Source organism: Eulemur rufifrons, chromosome 6 (genome assembly GCF_041146395.1).
Source record: "Eulemur rufifrons isolate Redbay chromosome 6, OSU_ERuf_1, whole genome shotgun sequence".
Classification (NCBI taxonomy): Eukaryota; Metazoa; Chordata; class Mammalia; order Primates; family Lemuridae; genus Eulemur; species Eulemur rufifrons.
The window spans coordinates 26,649,237-26,671,982 of record NC_090988.1 but is presented as its reverse complement, the minus strand read 5'-3'; the positions used below and the strand labels follow the sequence as shown (position 1 = coordinate 26,671,982).

At 36.6% G+C, this 22,746-nt stretch overlaps 1 protein-coding gene across 1 annotated transcript in view; it reads right to left on the bottom strand.

The window, feature by feature from the left end:
* The window catches only part of GUCY1A2 (guanylate cyclase 1 soluble subunit alpha 2), a 298,353-nt gene that overhangs the window by 229,953 nt on the left and 45,654 nt on the right, over positions 1–22,746 (bottom strand). The window lies entirely within an intron of this gene.

Here is a 22,746-nt window from a genome sequence, read left to right as displayed (position 1 = left end):
AGAGGTTTTACTCTTGGGCACACAAATTTCCAACATAGGTTAATTCATTCATCTTGAGTCAGAGAACCTAAATTTCAGTTCATATTCTGGATGCCTCTAAGATGTTAATGAGCAAGAACTTTTTTGTTTGTTTTTAAATAGACTCTAGTTTTTAGACCAGTTTTAGGTTCACCCCAAAATTAAGCAAAAGGTACAGATATTTCCCATATACCCTCTGCCCTGCCCCTACCCGTGCATAGCCTCTTCCATTATCAACATTCCCCAGAGTGGAACATTTGTTACAATTGATGAACCTACATTCACACATTATTATCACCCGAAGTCCATATTTTATATTAGAGTTCACTCTTGATATTGCATATTCTATAGCTGTAGTCCCCAGCCCCCAGGTTGTGGATCAGTACTGGTCCGTGTCCTGTTAGGAACCAGGATGCACAGCAGGAGGTGAGCTGCGAGGGAGCAAGGAAGCTTCATCTGTATCCGCAGCTGCTCCCCATTGCTAGCATTACCACCTGAGCTCCGCCTCCTGTCAGATCACCAGCAGCATTACATTCTCATAGGAGCAGGAACCCTACCGTAAACCACATGTGAGAGATCTAGGTTGTGCACTCCTTATGAGAATCTAATGCCTGATGAGCTGAGGTGGAGCTGAGGTGGTGATGCTAGTGCTGGGCAGTGGCTGCAAATACAGATTATCATCATCAGAGAGGTTTGACTGTACAGAGACCATAATAAATCAATTGCTTGCAGACTCATATCAAAACTCTATCAGTGAATGGCAAGTGACAATGTAATAATAATAGAAATAAAGTACACAATAATTGTAATGTACTTGAATCATCCTGAAACCATCCCCCCCAGCCCCTAGTCCATGGAAAAATTTTCTTCCTTGAAACCAGTCCCTGGTGCCAAAAAACTTGGGGACCACTGTTCCATAGGTTTGAATGAATGTATAATGACATGTCCACACTATTGTTGTATCACAGAGTATTCTCACCACTCTAAAAATCCTCTGTGCTCCCCCTAAAATATCCCTTCCTTCCTGCTAACTCCCAGAGCATCAGCTTTTCAAATGCTGCTAATCTAACTGTTCATTTTTCAATACCCTATTTCACTTGCTGTGGTTATCACAAATGATACTTTTCTTTTTCTTAATGATTTCCCCAATCTTTATAGAATATCCAACTAGCCTCTATATTATGTCCATATACCATCCGTATTACCATCTCACTTCTTATCAAAATGCATGTACTAGGTGGAAGTAAGTAGAAAACCTAAGAAAAAAACTCTTTATAAAGATATATCACATTAATTTTGGTTTCATAGATTTGATGTTCAAGGCTAGCTGAGAAAGTCACCTATTAATATTGCTCTTCAACACATGGTGCACTCACTAACAATAATGCCAGAGGGAATTGATAATAATAGCATTTATCTGTACAGTTTGCTAGTGTAGAAGAGAGAAAACAAGATAGATGATACTGCAATCTGGCTCCTGCTCTGATGGCAGTGTTGAAACTGCTCTCATAATTACTTAAACCAATGTGTACTGTTTCGTCCTTATCTTACTTAATCTTGTTTGCTGTTTTCCCTTTGACACTATTGGTCATCTCTTCCTCCTAAAACTCTCTTCTCTTTTGGCATATCAAACTATATTCTCCTGGTTTGATTCTACCCTTTTATATTTCCTTCACTAAACCTTCTTTCTATGCCAGATTTTTATATCACCATCACTATATTGTAATTAAATAATTGTAACACATACAAATTAATGTCCACATTCAATGACAGTGTTCTTTGTTACCATGAAATTTTATAATTATGAAATTCTTATTAAAAACTAAATTCAGAATAAATAAAAATTCCTGTAATCTGACTATATTTGCTGAATCTTGGTATTCCATGTGCCACTGAAAATATTCCATGGATTACTTCTAAACTTTGAAGAACTATACCTTCAAAGGACTTAGGGTCTACAAGTACACAAGAAAAAGAGAATTGTTTCTAACTTGCATTTCTCATAACAGTTAAAATGCTTTCCTGGTTATTAAGAACACAGATACAGAGTCAATACAGTAAGCCTATGTTCTATTTCCAATGCCAAAAATCCCAAAGAATTATCCAGAAAATAACAAGTAAATTCACCAGAGGCAACAAAATAAAAAACTGTGCTGTATCCAGGATTCTATTAACTAGAAATCCTTGCTGCTTTAAAAAGCACCTCTGTACTTTAAGATACAATGTTTATTAATTTTCAAATTATGACACTAAGGAATACCAGATGCTAAAGTAACTGTCTTACTAAAAAGAAAAAAAAAAAACAAATTGTTTTGAATACTATACACAGTAATTCTATATAAACAAAGATATTCAATTAACTAATAAAGATCTTTATTCCCATGATTGTTAAACTGCACAAGATCAGAAAAGAAGAAATAAATTCTTAGATGTTGAAAAATTAAAACTAAGAAAAGATCACTTCAACTTTTGCAAATATACTGCAAATCAATAGCCAAGACTTCCATTTTAAACCTTATCTCAAAATTCAGAAAGCGCAGATAAAGTAATTCAGCTCAGACAACTGCTGCAGCTCTTCCTCCCACGATTGATGCAAACCCCCTACTTACAGTAAATCACTTGAAACATATAGACAATGCTCATCTCTTCATATCACAGACTCTATGACAGCTTGACATTTGAGTCTGTAAGAATACATTTCCTCACGGGGCAAAATTTATAACAAAACTGCTCTTGTTAATGATTAAGTTAGAATTTTAAATTACTGTTAATTCACCTCTTTAAAAAGGTGAACAGCCTAAATCCTGACATCCTTTAGCTGTAAATGAAATAGAATCTGTTCCTTCATGACACGGGGCCTGTTGTCTCTCATCTGCTACCCTGTCCCACCTCAGACTGTACATTTCTTGAGGACAAGGACCTTGCCCTATTTCTGTCTGCATACCTATCGCTAGCATAATGCCTGGCACATGGAGAATACACATTTTTTTATAGACACTACCATTCACCTAAGTGTTTGATAAATGTCAGCAACCTTTTAAGGTTATAGTTGGACCACATCTAATACCAAGACAAAAAGACACATTCTTTTTTTCTGTACTTCCCTAGGTAGTCCTGTGTGCCTATGTTATAGCCCAATCATAAGGCAATTTAATGATCTATAGGGGGCCATGAGAGAAAAGAATGTCTGCCTCTCCTTAGGAGAGGAAGACTTGAAAAAAAAAGTAAGAAAAGCCAAAAAGGAAGGAAAGAGCACCCCAGCAGATGAACACTAATGGAGTATGGATGAAGGAGGGAGGTGGGTGAGCCCAGCTGTGGTCAGGGAAGAGCAAGTAGAAAGTGTATAATGGCTGGGAGGGAGGAGTAGGGGATGAGATGCTAATTAATCAGCATTCCAGAAGTTGGATTTGGCATTGCTAAGGCCAGAGTCAAGAACACCAGCCAGAGAGATGTATGTTGCCATGTCTTTAAAAGAAGAGTATATTTTTTTTTTTTTTTTTTTTTTGAGACAGAGTCTCACTCTGTTGCCCGGGCTAGAGTGAGTGCCGTGGCATCAGCCTAGCTCACAGCAACCTCAAACTCCTGGTCTTAAGTGATCCTACTGCCTCAGCCTCCCGAGTGGCTGGGACTACAGACATGTACCACCATGCCCGGCTAATTTTTTGTATATATATATTTTAGTTGTCCATATAATTTCTTTCTATTTTTAGTAGAGACGGGGTCTCACTCTTGCTCAGGCTGGTCTCGAACTCCTGACCTCGAGCAATCCACCCGCCTCGGCCTCCCAGAGTGCTAGGATTACAGGCGTGAGCCACCGTGCCCAGCCAGAAGAGTATATTAACTGCATTAGGCTGTCCCAGTAAGAATGAAAAAAAAAAAAAAAAAGAGTGCCAAACAGTATGCTAAATACTTCCATAGATGATTTAATCCTTTTAAAAATCCCTATGTAGATATTTTTAATTGTCCTCATTTTACAGATGATGAATGTTAGGAAATATGCCCAAGTTCACACAACTTTGAGCCAGGTCTTAAAGTGAAGTCTGTTTAATACTAAATCTTGTGTAATAACCACAGTATCAAAACAGTAAAACTTTTGGGTGGGGGAAAAAACATCCACGTCTTGCTCATTGTTTTATTATTAATGCCTAACATTCTGCCTGACTCAATACATACTGGCTGGATATTGAATGAATTAATATATCACTGAAGTCAACAGAAAGGAGTAACAAGGAACAGTCAATAGTTTTCAAATGCCACAGCAAGAGCAAGTAAGACAAGGACAGAAAACTGCCAACTGGATTTGTCAGATCTTTGAGGACCTTTGACAGAACAACTTCAGTGGAGAGGTGGAGGCAGAAGACTAAGAGTAATGGGGTGAGGAGTGTGTGGCAAGCAAAGAAACAGTTTTCATCTGAAGGAATAATATTATTTGAAGGCTACAATTACTTATTTTATAAAATTGTAAAAAGCATGACCTTCATGCTTGGAAAGGGAAATGTTGCCTTCATTGAGAACCAACTGAGTAGAGAGAGATATAGCATTGACTAGAATCTTGGATCCTCTGAGGAAATTCTATTAATAGAAGAGGGAAATCGGTGTCTTTCTAGATCCAGAGACCATCCATATCACCAGCAAGGGCATCAGTCTCAACTAATGTGAGAAAATACCACAGGAGGAGTATATCTTCAAGTTGCTTAAACTCCAACCAAATAGCCAAACACCTACCAACTACTCACTTCTGTGAGCCAGAGACATTCCATAATTATTTTTTGATTATCTGCTTAGGCTTCATCAACCAAATATCTAAATGACATAACTCAAGCACAACTATGTCTCATGTCCAAACTGTAAATACATTTCAATATTTTAAGGCAATGATTATCTTTTTAGAGAGATAGTGATTTTATCCAGCAAGACTATAAGGCTTTTGTCAACTAAGTTTGAAACCCAGATGACAAATAGTCTAGTGCCACATCAATCTATCAAGAAGTGATGAAAGTTGGTTTCTGACTCCCAGAGAAGATTCAAGGGTAAATATCATACATGTTTAAATAATAACAAAGGAGAAGGCTAAAAAACAAATCACACCACCCAAATTGTAATTTTAAGGGATTTTTTTAAATCTGATCTATTAATAGTCTCATTTAAATCTTTGTTAGGTGAAATAAAACCTTTGTATTTTTTTATTTGATAGTTTAGTAAGTCAGTGTTGAGATAATAGTAAAAAAAGGTTCTTATCAATTTTACTCTTAACCTATCAAAGGTTAAGACAATGATTTGCTACTATTTTAGAGGCATGTTATTCTCTTCCTTTTACTGCATTAGTGGCATCTTTGCCCACCCCCCACAAAAGAATATGTATATTCATACTTTTATTTTTAAATATAGATGAACTTAAATTAATTGTTCTTAATTTTTAAAATTTTATATCTCAGAGCTAATAAACACACATTCAAATTTTTAAAAATAGGGTTTCATATCTTTGGGCCAACAAAGAATTTGCTAAGCATAGTAATAAGGAAAATCTTCTAACATATTTAAGATTAATTCTTGAATATATACAAGAATAGATATTATTAGAAGCATATTATATGTTTCAAGCACAAAATTATTTGTGATGGTTAAGTTTTACAGTTGGTAATTTTGAAAATCTGTGAAGGTATGTTTTAAAATATACATAGAATATAAATTTTTTTAATGAGAAATGTGGCATAATGGAGATGAAGCCAATCCCTATCTGAGTGCTCTGGAATAATTTTTTTTACCTAGCAACTACATCTAAAAAGTAGAATATCATAAAAGTACACTCTAATACTATCAGTATCATTCCTTCCTCTCAAATCGCAAAGCACACGTCTGTGCTTTTCTTATAAAATGGCAGATAGTTTCTTGTAGTATTGATTCTGTGATCCTTCTTTTGTCAATAAACAGATTTAGAAGAACAACTCACAAAATAAAATTTCAAAAACAGCATGTTGCAGATTGAGAAAAAGGAACCAATGGAGGAAGGACTATAACCAAATGAATTATACAGAGAATTTCCCCTGAACTGCAGAAAATTCTAAATCTACAAATGGAAAAGGCACAAATTCCAACCAGGAATATTTGGTTAGATCCCTGAAAAAAAGAGAGGAAGAAAATCTTTTAAGTTGCAAGAAAGAACAAGTAATTTTTTTAAGAAAAAGAAAAAATTTACTTCTCATCTGCAACCTGGAAGCCAGATGATGGTGGAAAAACACAGATGGAATACCAAGAGAACTGAAATCTCAGAGTTCATTACCCAGCCAAGATATCTGGCAAAGATTCAGAGACTATATTATACAATGAAACACCTGAGAAAAATAATTGAGATACACTTCAAACAACAAATGAATCAGAAGAGTAGAGGAATCCAGGTAAGAAAAGATGGGAAAAATAGACATTCTGTACATAAATTCACACATTATATACATATTATACACATATTATGAATAATGACATATAATCTGGACATTTGTAACATAAATGTTAAAGAAAGATTACTGAAATAGAGAAACTACCAAACTACCGCAAGGTAAGTTTTATTCATGATCTAGAACAAAACAATCTCAGTGAAACCCAGGAGCTGGGGAGTGGGAGAGAAAAGGAAAAGGATGTAGGGAAAAAAACATAATCTTAATGGGAAAGAATTGATATTTTGTTTTAAAATAATAATAAAAAGGATCTAATTTTAGTAAGAGAAAAAGGAAGATAACCAATAATGAAATGGGAAAGTGGAGTAGAACTTTCAATTACAAAGGTAAAAAATATTTATACATAGAATGTCAATTTGATCAAAACAGCAAAAATAACAGAAACAAAGACAAAATAATTACCATAAATCAAGGTGGAAGGAAGAAAATCACACAAACCATGAATTTCAGTAACTGTAAATGAATAATTATCCTTTTAAATGGGGAAGTATTACTCCCTCAATAATTGCATAAAAGGTGATTTAAAAAATGAGAGGTTGAATTAAATCAGCAGACAAAAAATTTCAAGAAACTGCAGAAGAAGAAGAGCAGAAATGGAGAGGCAAAATTAACAGCAACAAGGTAGAATTAAAGGGAGAAGTACTAAACAGGACAGAAAGAGACATATGACAAAGATCCACGATTTCCCAAGACCTATAAATCAAGCGACACTGCAGCTAAATATATAAAGCAAAAACAATTAGGAATTGATTGCTAATGAGTATGGGATTTCTTTTTGTAGTGATGAAAATGTTCTAAAATGGATTGTTGTAATGGTTGCACAACTTTGTGAGTATACTAAAAACCATCGAATCATACATTTTAGTTGGGTGAATTGTATGGTATGTAAATTATATTCCAATAAAGCTGTTATATTAAAAAGTTAAGAATGAAAGAAGAACTCTATGCAATTAGATTTATAGTGGGAAACTTTAATATACTTCTCTCAGTATCAGAAGGATCTAATACATAAAAAAGCAAAATCATAGAGAAATTAAATAAAATATATACAACAAAACAATGAAAATAAAATAAAAAATAAAGTCATAGAACTTTAAATTAAACTTTAAATTAAAGTCATAATGAAATTAAAATAAAATCTAATAACAAAAACAACAACTCAAAATATATATATATGTACATACATATGTAATACCAATTTCTCTTACAAATATTTGCTAAAACAGCATAGAAAATCTAGCATATGTATGTACATATGTACATATGCGTTATATGCATAAGAAATTATAAAAATTGCTCAAATACTTGGCCATAAGTATCCCATAATATTTTTGTAAGTAAAGCTTTTGCAGATCACATTTTCTAATAGCAATTTAAAAATTAATAATAAACACAAATAAACAAAAGTTGACCAAAAACTCTTATCTATCTGGAAGTTAAGAAATATATTCTCTTGGATAAAGAGAAAATCAAAATTGAAATTACAACTTCTAGAAATCAATGAAAAGAACTTAAATCATATGAGACATAACAAAAACTGTACTCAAAGAAAATATGTCATAAATGTTTTCAGCATCAAAAATAAAAAAGCAAATAAAAGGCTTCCAAATTAAGAAAATTGTGTTGAGCTTACAGAAAAAAAAAAAAAAATCTAAGAAATTGGAATTAACAGATCAAAACTAAAATTAAAAGAGAAAAATACACTAAATTAGAATAAGAAACAGGTACATGATGAAAATAGAAGAATCAGTAAAGAACTATGTAACTTTCTGCAAAACTTTCTGTTTCTTTTTATGAAGCCCATGTAACTTTATGTCAAAACCTAATACAGTATACTAAGACCAATTTCTGTTATGAATATTTGCTAAAATAGTAGCAGATAGAATCTAGCAATTTATAAAAGAATAATATATCATGACCACGTAGTGTTTATAACAGAAATGAAAAGTACTTCAGCAATAGAAAATCTATCAGCATAAATTATTGCATTATAAAATTAAATTGAGTAAAATAGGGATATACAGAAAATTTAAATATAATAAAAGCTGTTTTTCAAAAACCAGAAGCAGATTATTCTAAATGGTGAAATTCTAAAATCATTTCAACTAAAATCAGAAATTAGACAGGTAGGCTTGCTGTTACCATGTTATTCAATATTACCTTGGAGGTTCTAGCAAATTCTGTGAGATATGAAAATAAAATAATTAGTATACACATTGCAAAAGAGAGCAAAATTATATCTTTTTGAGATATATTAAATTTTTGGTATTTTATGGTACATTAAATACTATTTAATTACTTACTAATGTACTATTTATTTAATGTGCATCATGTGTCACCCCTGACGTTCTGCTGGTCTCTATCCTAAATACCACTACTTTGTTTTAGACCACCATGATCTGTAGCCTAGAATTATTTCATCAGCTTCCCAGTTTTTCTGCTTTCTCCCAAACTCTCTCCAATCCATTCTCCATAACCCTTTCTAAATCATAAATCTTATCGTATCATTTCTCTGCTTACAGCCACCCAATGACTATCCATTGTCTTCTGAATAACGTCCAGACTGAGCAGGGCTTGATCCAGCCTTCACTTACTGGCCCAGCCTCATCTCTGTCAATCCCGTTTCACATCTCTACACCAGCCATTATGAACCACTTAGAGTTTTGTGAATGTGCTCGACAATCTCACTCTCATTTGTAGGCCACTGTAATACTGGTTTTGTGTTTTGTTTGGGGCTTTCTTTAAACTAGAATTCTGTTCTCCTACCTAGCTCTCTGAGCTAGTGATCTGCTTACACTCATCTTGCATATCTTTACATCCAAATAGCTCCAGAAGGCTTTCCTTGACTCTCCAAGACTGAGATAGATGCTTCTACCTGTAAGACTTTCAAAGCACCCTAGTATGTGTCACACAATAGCTGCTGACTTGTGTGCCCCCTCAACCAGACTTAACGTCTTTGAATATAAGGGTTATGTCCTGTTCACCAGTTATTTATTCCTTAATTTAAAAACAAAAATAAAAGAGGAACACCCCTCAGTATCTGTCTCAGTGCTAAGTACTGGAAATACAGTGGTGATCAGAACAGAAATGGGCCTTACCCTTATTAAGCTATGGGACAGATAGAATAATCCAATAATCATACACATGATCCAACAACTGTACAAACATACACATGACACTGGGTGTTATGAGAACAAGGGGCAGAATGCTATGCCAGGAGAGTATGTAACAGGGGCCTAATGTAACCTACTGGGCCAAGGAAAGCTTCTTTTAAAAAGCAACACATCTGAAGGGTAAGTAAGAGTCAACTAGGCAGTCAAGAAGGAGCAGATAGGGGAGGAAAGAAACTATTCCAGACTGAAGAAACATATATGCAAAGGTCCTGGAAGAGAAACTATGGAGCTTTAGAGAAGCTAAATGAAGGCCACCCTAGTCCTTGGCATCATGCCTTGTCTGTAATGAATTTTTTAATGAATAGGTAAAATAAATCAATTAATAATGAAAAATAAATTCAGCTGTGTGTGAGTTATCATTACCATGTTTTATATGGTATCATCTATGATTCATATATTATGTAATATAGAGTAGATAGCAAATCATTTATGTGTGCATACATATTGATTGAAGGGTAACTTCAGTATTCACTGGCAGGTCTTTTTACACAAACTTGGGCAAATTATGCCATAGGACTGATTTAATAGGTGCAAATACTTATCACTTGACAAATTCTTGTTCCTTTGCCAACAAAGAGCCACAGGTGTTGAGTTCTAAGAAGTGGACAGACTCAGGGCAGCACATTTCCAATCAGGCAGTCTTCACAGGGCTCTGTGCTATGCTTGCTGCCAGACGCTGGCCACCTGGCAGGTGACAAAAGGCTCATCACATCTCCCAGCCTTCCTCTCCCACACCCTGGCATACTGCTGTAAAAGACGCCAAGCCAGCATCCCAGCAGCAGAGTAGTGCAGAGTCAAAGAACAAATAGACATGAGCTAATTACAAAAAGGAGCTGCAGGGGCACCTGCCTCAGCTCTGGAGCCACACCTGGCCAGTTTCTGAAATGCAATCTACCACATTGTGAAAATAGGGCAGTGGCTCACTGGCTTTGGAATCTCTTGACAGATGAGCATTCTCATCATTTCCCTCGCCCATACTTTTTACCAGTGTTTAACCTGCTAGTTAAGAAAGTGGGGGAGGGGATTCCTATGCAAAAACATATAGATTCTGGTTTCTGCCATTGATGACTGCCCGATTCAAACTGGAGGCCACAGGAGTGGCAGCAGGAGAGCAAGATTTCCACACCGATACATCCTCTCAGAGGGCTTACTAGGAACTGTTTATTCACTGCTAGTGCCTCTTTCATTGCTATGCTTTTTAAAATCAGTAAATTGTGATCCACCCACCTTACCTACTCCAACCAGTCTCGGGAGCTCTGCTGCTGTCCAATTTGCCCAGGGAGGATTAACTTTGGGAATAAAAATTGTGGTAAAGAAATAAAATTGATGGGAATCTAAAACTTTTTCCAATTTTCCCATGAATTAGGTAATAAATACTTAGCTGAAGGACTAAAGTATGTGTTTCAGTAGCCAAATAGCATTAGATTTTAAGTGTGACAGAAATGAGTATGCTATTATGTGTCTGTGACGTAGCCATTACAGTATTATGACAGCATTTTTACAGCATTCACAAGCAATCCAAATACTTTTATACTTCTGGAAGATGAAAGCAGGGGATTATGTACGTGTTTGTTTCAAAGAGAATTTGTGGATACACCATTTCTTATCACATTTATGCATGAAGCCATCAAGTGCACTGGACACAGTGCAACTTTCCTAAAAATAGAGCATTCTTACAGACAGTCATCCCTCCTCTGCTTCACCCCCACAAGTGATGAGCAGCTCACGAAGCTTGCTCTTCCAATACTGAGTATCTCTAGTAATTACAAAGTTCCTTCCTTCTTCCCTTTGAAGCAAAATCTATTCCTATAACTTTAGTCCACTAGATCTAGTATATCCTCCATGGTGATTTGAACAAATCTATCTCTTCTCACAGAAGTCCTTTAAAGTACCTGAAAATAACTTTCATGTTCTCCTTTGTCTCCTCATCTTATATTCTCAAAGAACTAATTCAAAATGCATTACAGGTAGCTCTAAAGAACTGGCTAAAATAGATATAAAAAACCAGGGTACATGAGGAAAACACACACACACACAGTATATGTAATTTGTAAGGACAAGTCACCCTTTGGAAGGAAATAAGAAAGTGGTAGAGAAATAGGAAGTCTATTTCAGATAAGAGGAGCTCACATGAGAAGCTTTTATGCCAGGATTACTGTCTTTTGTGTATACGTGCTCTAACTCGGGAAAATAGATGTCTACATTTATTCCCCCTCACTAAAGTATACACTCAAACTGTTTCCTGTATTGTTCTTGATGTCTTTGCCTTGTGCCATTCACATTTTTCACACCCAAATCCCTTTTGATCATGCATAAATATATATACATATATATATATATATATATATATATATAACATGCTGGGCTGGGTAAGGAAGCAATTTGGGGCCATGAAAATGAGTATCAATGACACATTTAGAGATTGAACTCAGAACCACTGCCTTTATAGCATCATAGCACCCCCGGAGGAATGGCTGAAGTTAGCACCCCAAGCAGAACAACATTTCATATTTGTTACAATCTCAAAGTAGATCTGACAGAACACTGTGCTATGTTTGCCATTACCACACCCTGACATACTCCACAAATAGAACACAAGGGAAAGCCTCAGAATTAACAAAAAATGGTCATCTTTTAAAATTGAGGGAGGAGGAGACAATATATATCTGAATTCTTCCACTATTGTAAAGAAAACTATAATCTATTTGCTTGTTTGGTTTCATTGTTTATTTGGTGAAAGGGCTATATTCTCATGACTTCTTTCACTTTTGTCACAGCTGTGTTTATTTTTCAGTGTCCCCTTCCGGGTTTTGTATATACTCACACATATTGTACATACCTGGACTCTTAGTGTTCATAACGTACACACTCTATGTTTACCTTTTTCCTTTCCATGTAATATTTCATCCATAATGGATGCTGGGAGCATCTGTAGCTGTCACCTGACTCCAGGCATTGCCTTCAGCTGACAAGAGCTGTCTGCCCAAGGTCCTGCTCCCTCCCCAGGGCAGCCTGCACCCAAAGACAGTCAGCATGGGAGGCAGGGAGTTGTAACGCAAAGCCTCCGCCTTCTTGCCTCTATTAGAGGCAAGAAGAGAATTTGAAGAGACCAACTGAGACCTCTGTTGTGATGGCATCTACACAACAGTTCAAATTCTGCCTCTGCCCATCTACTTTCTTCACATCCTCACAGGAAAACAGTCTGGTAAAACTACTCAGCTGCGACTGTGCCACTGTTAGGTAGATAGCGAGGATCTCCAGCTCTTCTAGGGGTAAGGGTGCCCTACTTTGGTGCTGCCTCCAGCAATTGCCCCACCTGGGAAGAAGGATAAGGGCAGACACTCTGTTTGGTGTTGCTCCACCCTTAATCCTATCCTGAGCAACTGCTACACCTGGGGAAGGAGGGAACACTTTAGCAATCTGAGAATTCCCTGGCCTAGGCATAATAGCATTTGAAAGTGACCTAGCGTAACCTAACACTAATTATTATGTCATTAGCTTAAATCTACATTGTGGTTCATCTGCCCCCAGGTAGGGCTTTTAGAGGAGGAGCTCGCATATGCAGATACAACCTTGAGAACACTTGTTAATCATTTGGTAACATCCCTCACCTCCAAAAGCCCTTCCCCCGGAATAGGCCAATAAAAGGAAACAACTTGAGAACTCCAGAGAGAGTCAGGTAGTCAGCAAGTCAGTGAGTCGGTCTGTCTCTCTCCATTTGTGGAGACAGACCAGTTTCGTTTTATAATAAAAAGCTACTCGTGAGAAACTGCTTCCTGCTTGTGGTCACTTCATCATACCGGCCCCGCTTGGATTTTTTTCCAAGCAAGGAGCCAAAGAACTAGGATAACAGTCCACCAAGAGGCTGGACCTGACACTTTGGTGTGTCTGGGCATTCTTTGGCCAAGAGCACACCAAAAACTGAGAGCAGACTGCCACCCTTTCATGACAAAAGAAGAAAGACTCAGAGTGTGGAGCTGAGAGCCACAAAGGATTATTCTCAAGCCTTGAAACCTAACGGGGTCTGCCTGGTTGGATCATTGATCCCGAGGACACTGCCTGATAGCCTTCCTGAGTGCTAGTCTCCATGTCAGAATCTGTTTCCTGGTGAACCAGAGCGACAACATCATAAACATTTTCCCATGCTGTAGCATCATCTTTCCACATGGGCCTCCTTTAAACAGCTGCTTAACTTTCTTCTAAGCAGTTATCATATTTTAATTGACCATTTCCTTACAGTTGGTTGTTGCCAATATTGTGTCAGCTTAAGGAGCATTCAGTAAACATCATCAAGCCATTTCTGATGTTTCTTCTTGTTTTGAATTATTTCTTTTAAAAAATCTCAGATGTGGATCATTACTATGATAAAGATAGGAAGACTTTCAGTCTATTGATATTAAGGCTTTATAGATTATAGTATTATAAATGTAAGTAAATCAGTACCTACACAATGCCAGCATCCAGGATACAATAAACATTTGTTGAAAAGATGTATGAATGAATGAATTCATGACTATGCATGAATATTCATCAAAGTGCTTTAAATTTTAACTTAAATTCAAGGGGGCTCATTAATGCAGAAATGTAGAAAACATAGATAATATACAAAATATGGACTAGATACTGATATGCCATTGGCTTTAAATTCTTAAATCATCCCCATTCAAAAGCAAAAGTGATGGTTGTGGTAATGGTGATAGCATATGTGAGTGTGTGTTAGATCCTCTTTTATGCAGAAGCTAGCACAGAAGGGACTAAAAGGAAGAGTTAAGAAGGAATAAAGTAAAGTAATAGCCAATAAAAGCACTCAGAGTCAACTAAAAAACCATAAACCAAGTTTGTAATTATCTCACCAGGACACATACTACAAATTCGTGACAAAGAGTGCCAGAGACTGGAAGATATTAGTGAAAATCCAAACCTTTAAATTTGGAGGCAGACGAGGAAGGATAGAGGGTGTTAATTTGGACAAGGTATAACTAGTGAGATGCATTGGCAGATCACACGGACATAGCATAAGAATCATACCCTGTTCTCATTTCTTACAATGCCCTGACAAGAATCGTTTCTCAAATCAGACAGTTCTCTACAATGCCTCATGAGCACATCTTGCCCCTTCCAACCCCGTGTCCTGTCACTCACACTCCCTCCCCTGGAATGCCCAAAGGAGAACAGCCTCCCACTGTAGATGAGACAAAGAAGACACTTCACTTCTTAGGGAGGGGAGGGATGAAAAACTATGTCACCTGGGAGGTAGGGAATATTAACAACAGAAGCAGAAGCAGAAAGGAAACAGCATCAAAGATTTAGTTTATTCTCATAAATACTTTAATAGGTAGGTTTAGAGCTACCTGACCCAAAAGAGATATAAAATGAAAACATCTGAATTTGGAGCTATTCTTTTGCCCATAAACATTTATCATTCCCTCAACACTAACTCCTAAAGAAAACAAAAGGGTTACATGAGAGATCTTTTTTAATATTTGAAAGCAAACAAAAACGCATTATCCAAAAGGTCAACTGAATCTAGTACTTGACAGGAAAAAGATATTACAAAGCTAGAAGATCTTGAATTCACACCTGATGAAAGTTGCCACATTCTTTTCAAAATGCTTCTTTAGTATACAACAGAAAAGCATCACAATTAAAAGTAATAAAGCAAGCTGCCTTTTCTCAGCCCCTTTCCAGCCTTGCCAGAATATTGTTGCTGTCTCCTTTCTAGCTTCCAGAAGAATGTCAAAGGTCAACATAGTTTGTTTTTTCTATCCCACTAACAGTGGATCGGTTGGCTTGGTGCCCTAGAAGGCAAACGGATATTTGAGATTTTTTTTTTAGCCTTGTGACTATGGTAACCTTGTTCTAAATGGAAGTCTCCCAATGTGGGCAATTTTCATTTTAAACAAATGGCCTATGAACAGAAATTCTGCTGTCTGTAGAACCTATACAACAGTAAAGGTTACTGCTAATAATATCCCTGTTTCGCTCCTCAGAACTATCCAAGGACTTAGATTAGTAACATAAGAATGAAGTCAAGTGCAGTCAAGTTCCCAATACCCAGATTTACTCCAGCACACAGATCCCTCTTATTTGCCTAACATTTACACAACAGTGAGAGCTGGGATGATGGTCTGTGAATACCACTCTTACTTGGATTTTTGCCTCCTATTAGTAAGACCAGATTCATCCCAATATTTAATTAAAAATTTTGTTCCCAAAGGATCAGGACTATGAGGTTCAAGACTGCATGAAAGTGTGGATGTGTGTGTGTGCAGGGCTTGAGGGAGTAGGGGAGAGGGGTTAGATCACATTAACAGGGTTAAATCACATAGGAGACCTGAGGTGACATTGATCTCCCTCATATGTTTGTATGGGATCCTAAATAAGTATGGGACTTGAGGATAATTTACTTAAATGCCATTATTTCTATAAAACAATTAAAGTCTAAGGAATTAAATATATATATGTGTGTATATCCAAATTTGAAATTGACAGACACCATTTTTAAAAATGATCCTTCTCTATCTATTCCAGTAAGAGAGGAAATGAATATCCAGCTTGTGCTGATGCTCTGATCTATTATTAACTTAAAAATCTGGGCAGTGGTAATAATTTTAACCATATATAACTATAGCCACAGCGTTTTTCATCATCTTCTAAATCATTCACTTTACCCACCTATTAACTCAATTTAAGCACTAAACAACTACTTAGTGTGATGTCCTGCTTCAAGTGAAGATTCTATTTAACTAATTGCACATGCTGCTATATGGAACTACAGAAAGCACTGTGACTAAATATAGAAATACTTTGATAGCACATTGCAATATTATCTAATGACTGCTGACAGACTGTGAAAAATAATTTATCCTGAGTATTTAAAATGTCAGGGAAGCAATCAAAAAATCAGAGTCTACAGAGAAGAATATGTCAATGATTGATGACGCTTTTGAATTCAAGGAAAGTATCTGAGAAGTCCAAAATTATCATAATATAATAGTAAGAGGATCACAGGAAGAAAGTTAGATGGATGTCCTTGTGTAGATGCCACTCACTATAGTATCAAGAAAATAGGTATCTTAAGCAATAGAAGTAGTCAGCAGTTTTATTTTTATTCTTCTAAAATATGATACCATTCTTGATATTTTTCTATATAGAAGAAAAAAATGAAATGTTCTGGAACATAGAGGAACCAGTCACCTATTCTAACATCAATTGCCCCAAAATACTAGATAAACAGAGTGGGACTATGTTCAAACACTATTCCAATTTCTTCTTGAATCTCCATATCACTAAATCAGGTTATAAGGGAGATGACAAAACTTGAGGAAAATAAACTCCATAGATGGGCTCCAATCTGGACACTAATTATATAGAATTTGGTGATTACATGGATGATATAAGAAGAAACAAAATACACTTAAGTATAAAAATAGACTACAAGCTCTTAAATTCACTTATGTTATTTTAGTTTAGTTTTGTATTGCTTTTTTTTAATTGAGGCAACAACACAATAGAAACAGAAAGTCCCTTTGGATTTATAGTCTGTTTTAAGTTGAACTGTATTCAGCAGTTTTGGGAAATGTTTATTCTGATATAATTTCAGACTCAGAGGAAAGTTAGTTGCAAGAATAGTACAAAAAATTCCCATATTCCTTTTCCAAGTTTCACCAATTTGTTAACAATTTGCTCCACTTTGTGTTCTTATTCTCTCACTCCCTTACTCTCCCTCTCTCTTCTCTCTTCTGTCTTTCTGTACACACACAAACACACACACACACCCACACACCATTTGAGAGTAAGTAGCAGGCATTATGCCCCTTTATCTCTAAATAGTTCAGTGTATATTTTGATAGAATACTATCATCTAATCTACAGTCCGTCCATATTCAAATTTTATTGTCCCAATAATATACTTCATGGCTACATATTTTCCTAGTCCAGGATCCAGTACAGGATTGCACTTTGCATTTGTTTGTTTGTGTTTTCAGTCTCCCTTCCTCTGTTAGGAACCAGGCTACACAGCAGAATGTGAGCAGCAGAACAGCTAGTGAAAAAGCTTCATCTACATTTACAGCTGCTCCCAATCACTGCATCACCGCGCATGTGAGGGATCTAGGTTGCACACTCCTTATTAGAATCTAATGCCTGATGATCTGAGGTGGAGCTGAGGCAGTGATGCTAGCGCTGGGGAGCAGCTGCAAATACAGATTATCATTACCAGAGGGGTTTCACTGCACAATAAATGTAATGCACTTGAATCATCCCAAAACCATCACCCACTCTGGGTCTATGGAAAAATTGTCTTCCATGAAACCTGTCCCTGGTGCCAAAAAGGTTGGGGACCACTGGTCTAGAACATTCCTTAGTCTTTCTTTGTATTTCAAACAATAATTCTTGGATGGGTATTCTAGGCACTCTGGTCTTGGTGCTGTGGTCACAATGAGTTACATATGGCACCTAACAACTAGGTAGTCACAGTCAAGTTGAAGAGAAAGCCATGTAAACAATTAGGAAGCACATGATGAAATGTGCTTTAATAGAAATATGGACTTTATTCATTCTATTTTTATCAGCTCAAAACTCTTGCTTTCTGGATCTTTTTTCTCTCTCTCACTTGAAACTGGGAAAATACTGCCAGAATAATCATTGGCAATGTTCACTTTGGCAGCACATACACAGAATAATCAATGGCAAAAGGTATTTATGAAATAGTTTTTAATTCAAGGAGTTGGCTGAAGTAATATACAGTACCATACAGCAGTATATAGTCATACATACACTAAGAGTTTCTGTTAATTTTTTAAGAAACAGAGGTGGTTCTTTTAATGGAAAATGTGTTACAGTTACCACTTATTTTCAGAAACAGAGAAACGCATGGCACAGTAGGAAGAGCTGTGCTCATTTCCTATGGTTTAAAAAGCTATATTCAAATCCAACCTCAATCATTTGTTAGCTAAGTGATTTGAGATAAGTCATTTGCACTCTGGGCCTTAATCACTACATCTATAATATGGGAATAATAATACCCAACTATTGAATTTAACAAGGTACAAAATAATATATGTGAAAGTTCTTTATAAACAGTAAAACAGTAAATAAACAGTAAAACATAGATGGCTTATATGTGTGTATATTTATATATACACATATATATGTATATGTACTTATGTATGTAGGTATATGTGTGTACATGTATGTATATGGAAAAGGATAGAGAATAAGGGTGAGAGAAAGCTTAAGGAGGCATTTGATTTGTGGATTTTCTTTTCTGGCAGGGTTACTAGAAAAGTTTTGAATCTCAAGTTTCCCAGCCCGTTTGGGCATATTTTTCTTCACAGCGTGCATCACTCTAAAGTTATCTTATTTGTTTATTTACTGTTTGTATGTGGCTTTTTATTGTTCCCCTTCCCACTTTCTGTTTTTCTCCCTGCTGATAACCAGTACCTAGAACAGTACCTGAAAATATAAGATATTCAACAAATATTTGTGTTGCTACAACAAAGCACTTGAAAAATGTTCCTTTAACAGAGCAAACATTTTGTCTACGATGTTATATACAGACTTCTCTGGATTAATAAGCCTTTTCCTGCAGTTAATACAACAATAAACTTTAGCCCAGCTAAAGTCCCAGCAGTCACTTAGAACTCTAAATTAATGATATTTTATAGATTTGCAATAAGTTACAGTCTCTTGATCACTAAATTTTCTTGGCACTTTTCTTGGGATGGCTCTATGCTAGTGGCCACACCTAACAAGCCTTCCACCCTGTCCACTGAGTAGAGAAGCTTCATACCTCATATCACTCGGTCTTCCCATTAGCTTCTAGACTGATAATGCTGGGAGAGCAGAAATTCCATCTGCCTTACTCACTGTCAGATCGCCATAGCCTGCTCAGGCCTCGCACGTGGAGATACTCAACAAACGTTAGGGGAGTGGATGAACATCAACCAAAAATACACTGATACAGCCTCACTGCCTCCTTCCACTGATCTTCAATAGATCCAGAGTAGCAACTGCTACTTAGACATCAGTGGGAAAACCAGAACTTTCATCAACCTCTTCCACGTTAAGGTGAATGATGTTTAAAAAACAAAAAGAAAGTTCATTCCCGGAGCTTTAAATCCAGAAGTACCACTGAAACAGCATAAATTCTATGGTCATGTATTAATAGAAATCCTATTAGAATTGCTTAAATGAATTAAAAATTATCATTAACATATTCCTTATTTAAGCCCTTCCCACTCACTTTTACATTCTATCATCTTATTTTTCTTCACAGCGTGTATCACTCTAAAGTTATCTTATTTGTTTATTTGTTGTTTGTATGTGGCTTTTTATTGTTCCCCTTCCCACTTTCTGTTTTTCTCCCTGCTGATAACCAGTACCTAGAACAGTACCTGAAAATATAAGATATTCAACAAATATTTGTGTTGCTACAACAAAGCACTTGAAAAATGTTCCTTTAACAGAGCAAACATTTTGTCTACGATGTTATATACAGACTTCTCTGGATTAATAAGCCTTTTCCTGCAGTTAATACAACAATAAACTTTAGCCCAGCTAAAGTCCCAGCAGTCACTTAGAACTCTAAATTAATGACATTTTATAGATTTGCAATAAGTTACAGTCTCTTGATCACTAAATTTTCCAACTAAAATATTAAGCTTAAATATGGCCCTAAAGTAAAATTGTGATGAAAAATTAACAAAGCAAACTTAAATGTCTGGCAGATTTGCATTGCTGCTTTTTATTAAAATGTAAGATTGCGAATCAGAATAAAGAAAATGGAAAAGTTATAAAAACTACATAAAAGAGGTAAATGCAAATAGTCTGAGGTACTGCAAGTAAATGGTGAGGTGAAAGAAGTGTCATGCTGTGGGCAAGTATACAGGATGTTGTGGGGAAGTATACACAATCAGAAGAAAGAGAAGGAAAAGTAGTAGGAAAATGATAGCAACTGGTTATTTTCAGTTAAAATTTTTCTGGGCCGGGCGCGGTGGCTCACGCCTGTAATCCTAGCACTCTGGGAGGCCGAGGTGGGCGGATCGTTTGAGCTCAGGAGTTCGAGACCAGCCTGAGCAAGAGCGAGACCCCACCTCTACTAAAAATAGAAAGAAATTATATGGACAGCTAAAAATATATATAGAAAAAAAAAAAAAAAATTAGCCGGGCATGGTGGCGCATGCCTGTAGTCCCAGCTACTCGGGAGGCTGAGACAGGAGGATCGCTTGAGCTCAGGAGTTTGAGGTTGCTGTGAGCTAGGCTGACGCCACGGCACTCACTCTAGCCTGGGCAACAGAGTGAGACTCTGTCTCAAAAAAAAAAATAAAAATAAAAAAAAAATAAAATTTTTCTGGGCATGATCACTCAGCGGAGGAACTCACAAGAATCAGGATCATTTGTCACTGCTCTGTTTGTTCTCTGGCTGAAATCCCCCTTGATCTCTTCTTTATAACGATCCTAAAACAACTCTGTGCTTCATGAAAGCTCACAGACAAGTATAGACTTCGCTTTCCTACTGCAGCAGCAAACTCTATTGCTCACTTTATTTTCCCCCTAGGGTAAATTTTTTCCTCTGGAGATTAATAAGATTTCTGCTCCTAACAGCAGTAGTGGAGAGAAAAATGTTATCTTAAATTCTAAAATAAAAGAATCCAGCAGCAAATGGACATTTTACTAAAACCATGTGTGACCCATTATTTCTGACATTGAACAAAAATCTACCACGTGTCTGTGCAGAGTTAATGACATAGGATGAATAAAGGGAGGGATTTTCCCAAAATGTAATATGCCCATAAGCAAAGACAGGAGAAAATCGGGGGGAAAAAAATGATATTCTAATTGTATGGTGTAGACAATGGCAGTTTAAGCCAACAGTCATCAGCACGAAGGAGATTTGGCAAAGAGATACAGAAAAGACAAAAATACAAAAAAGAAAGAAAAGAAAGAAAGAAAGAAAGAGAGAGAGAGAGAGAAGGAGAGGAGGGGAGGGGAGGGGAGGGGAGGGAAGGGGAGGGGATGTGGGGAGGGCATGAATGGAGCCAGAGCATCTAGCAGCAGGAGGTTCTGGAAGACAAAGGGCACTGAATGGAAGCAGGGCTCCTTCCTCTCTGGGGGGTTCAAAAACAGAACTAAAGTCCTAAGGAGAAGTGGGAATAAGTAAAGAGAATTGGGTATAGTACAACGTAACAACTCACTTTCAGAAATAAGACAGAAAGGGAAACACAGATCTTAGAATCTCAACTAACAGTAAATGTGATTTGGTATCAAGTGTCCTAAGAACTCAACTGGAGCTTCTTGAACATCATTGCCCAGGAGCAGGATTAGCCTTGCAATTCAGGGGTTAAAAGTCATGAATGCACACGGGACTATCTGTGGAGTGTATTTTTAAAATACAAAGTCCTGGGCCCTGCCCTGGATATGATGAATCAGAATATCTGGGAATAATGTCTACAAGCCTCTGTTATTTTTTAATGTCTCTAGATGATCCTACTGCACAATCACTTGTGGAATGTGGAATCTACTGATGTAGAATCTGGAGTAGAGATAATCACTTCTGGGATTAGGATTCAAATCAATAAGGCAATTCTATTTTCCTCAGAAAGATAAAAGCATAAGTTTATAAATATCAAAATAAAAACTGTTGTTTTCAGAGTTGGTTTTTCCTCATTTCCTTATCTGGCTCCGGACAGTGTTCAATCCTGACCATTATGTATGAATCAGGAATTACTGTAGCATTCTTGCTTATGAAAATCACATTGGTGTCTCCTTCAACCAACTCCTATATATGCTCCATTGGTTTCTTTCCCTACCTGGCATCAACATTTGAGGTTCTCACTCCATACCATCAGTGATTCATCTCTTCCATGGGGACCCACAGCTGGTTCCTCTGATTCCCCTTTTCTATGTGGAAGTGAAGTCAAATTCTTCACACCCCCACCATGCTCTACGTCCCAACATCTCTCTACCTCACCAGACTCTAGACCATAATCATGGCACATAACAATGTGTAAGCGGCCCACAAAGGCTAAAATAAAATTCATTTATATCACAGAGGAAAACTCTGGATGGTATTTCCAATTCTACAACTTCTTTCTTCACAC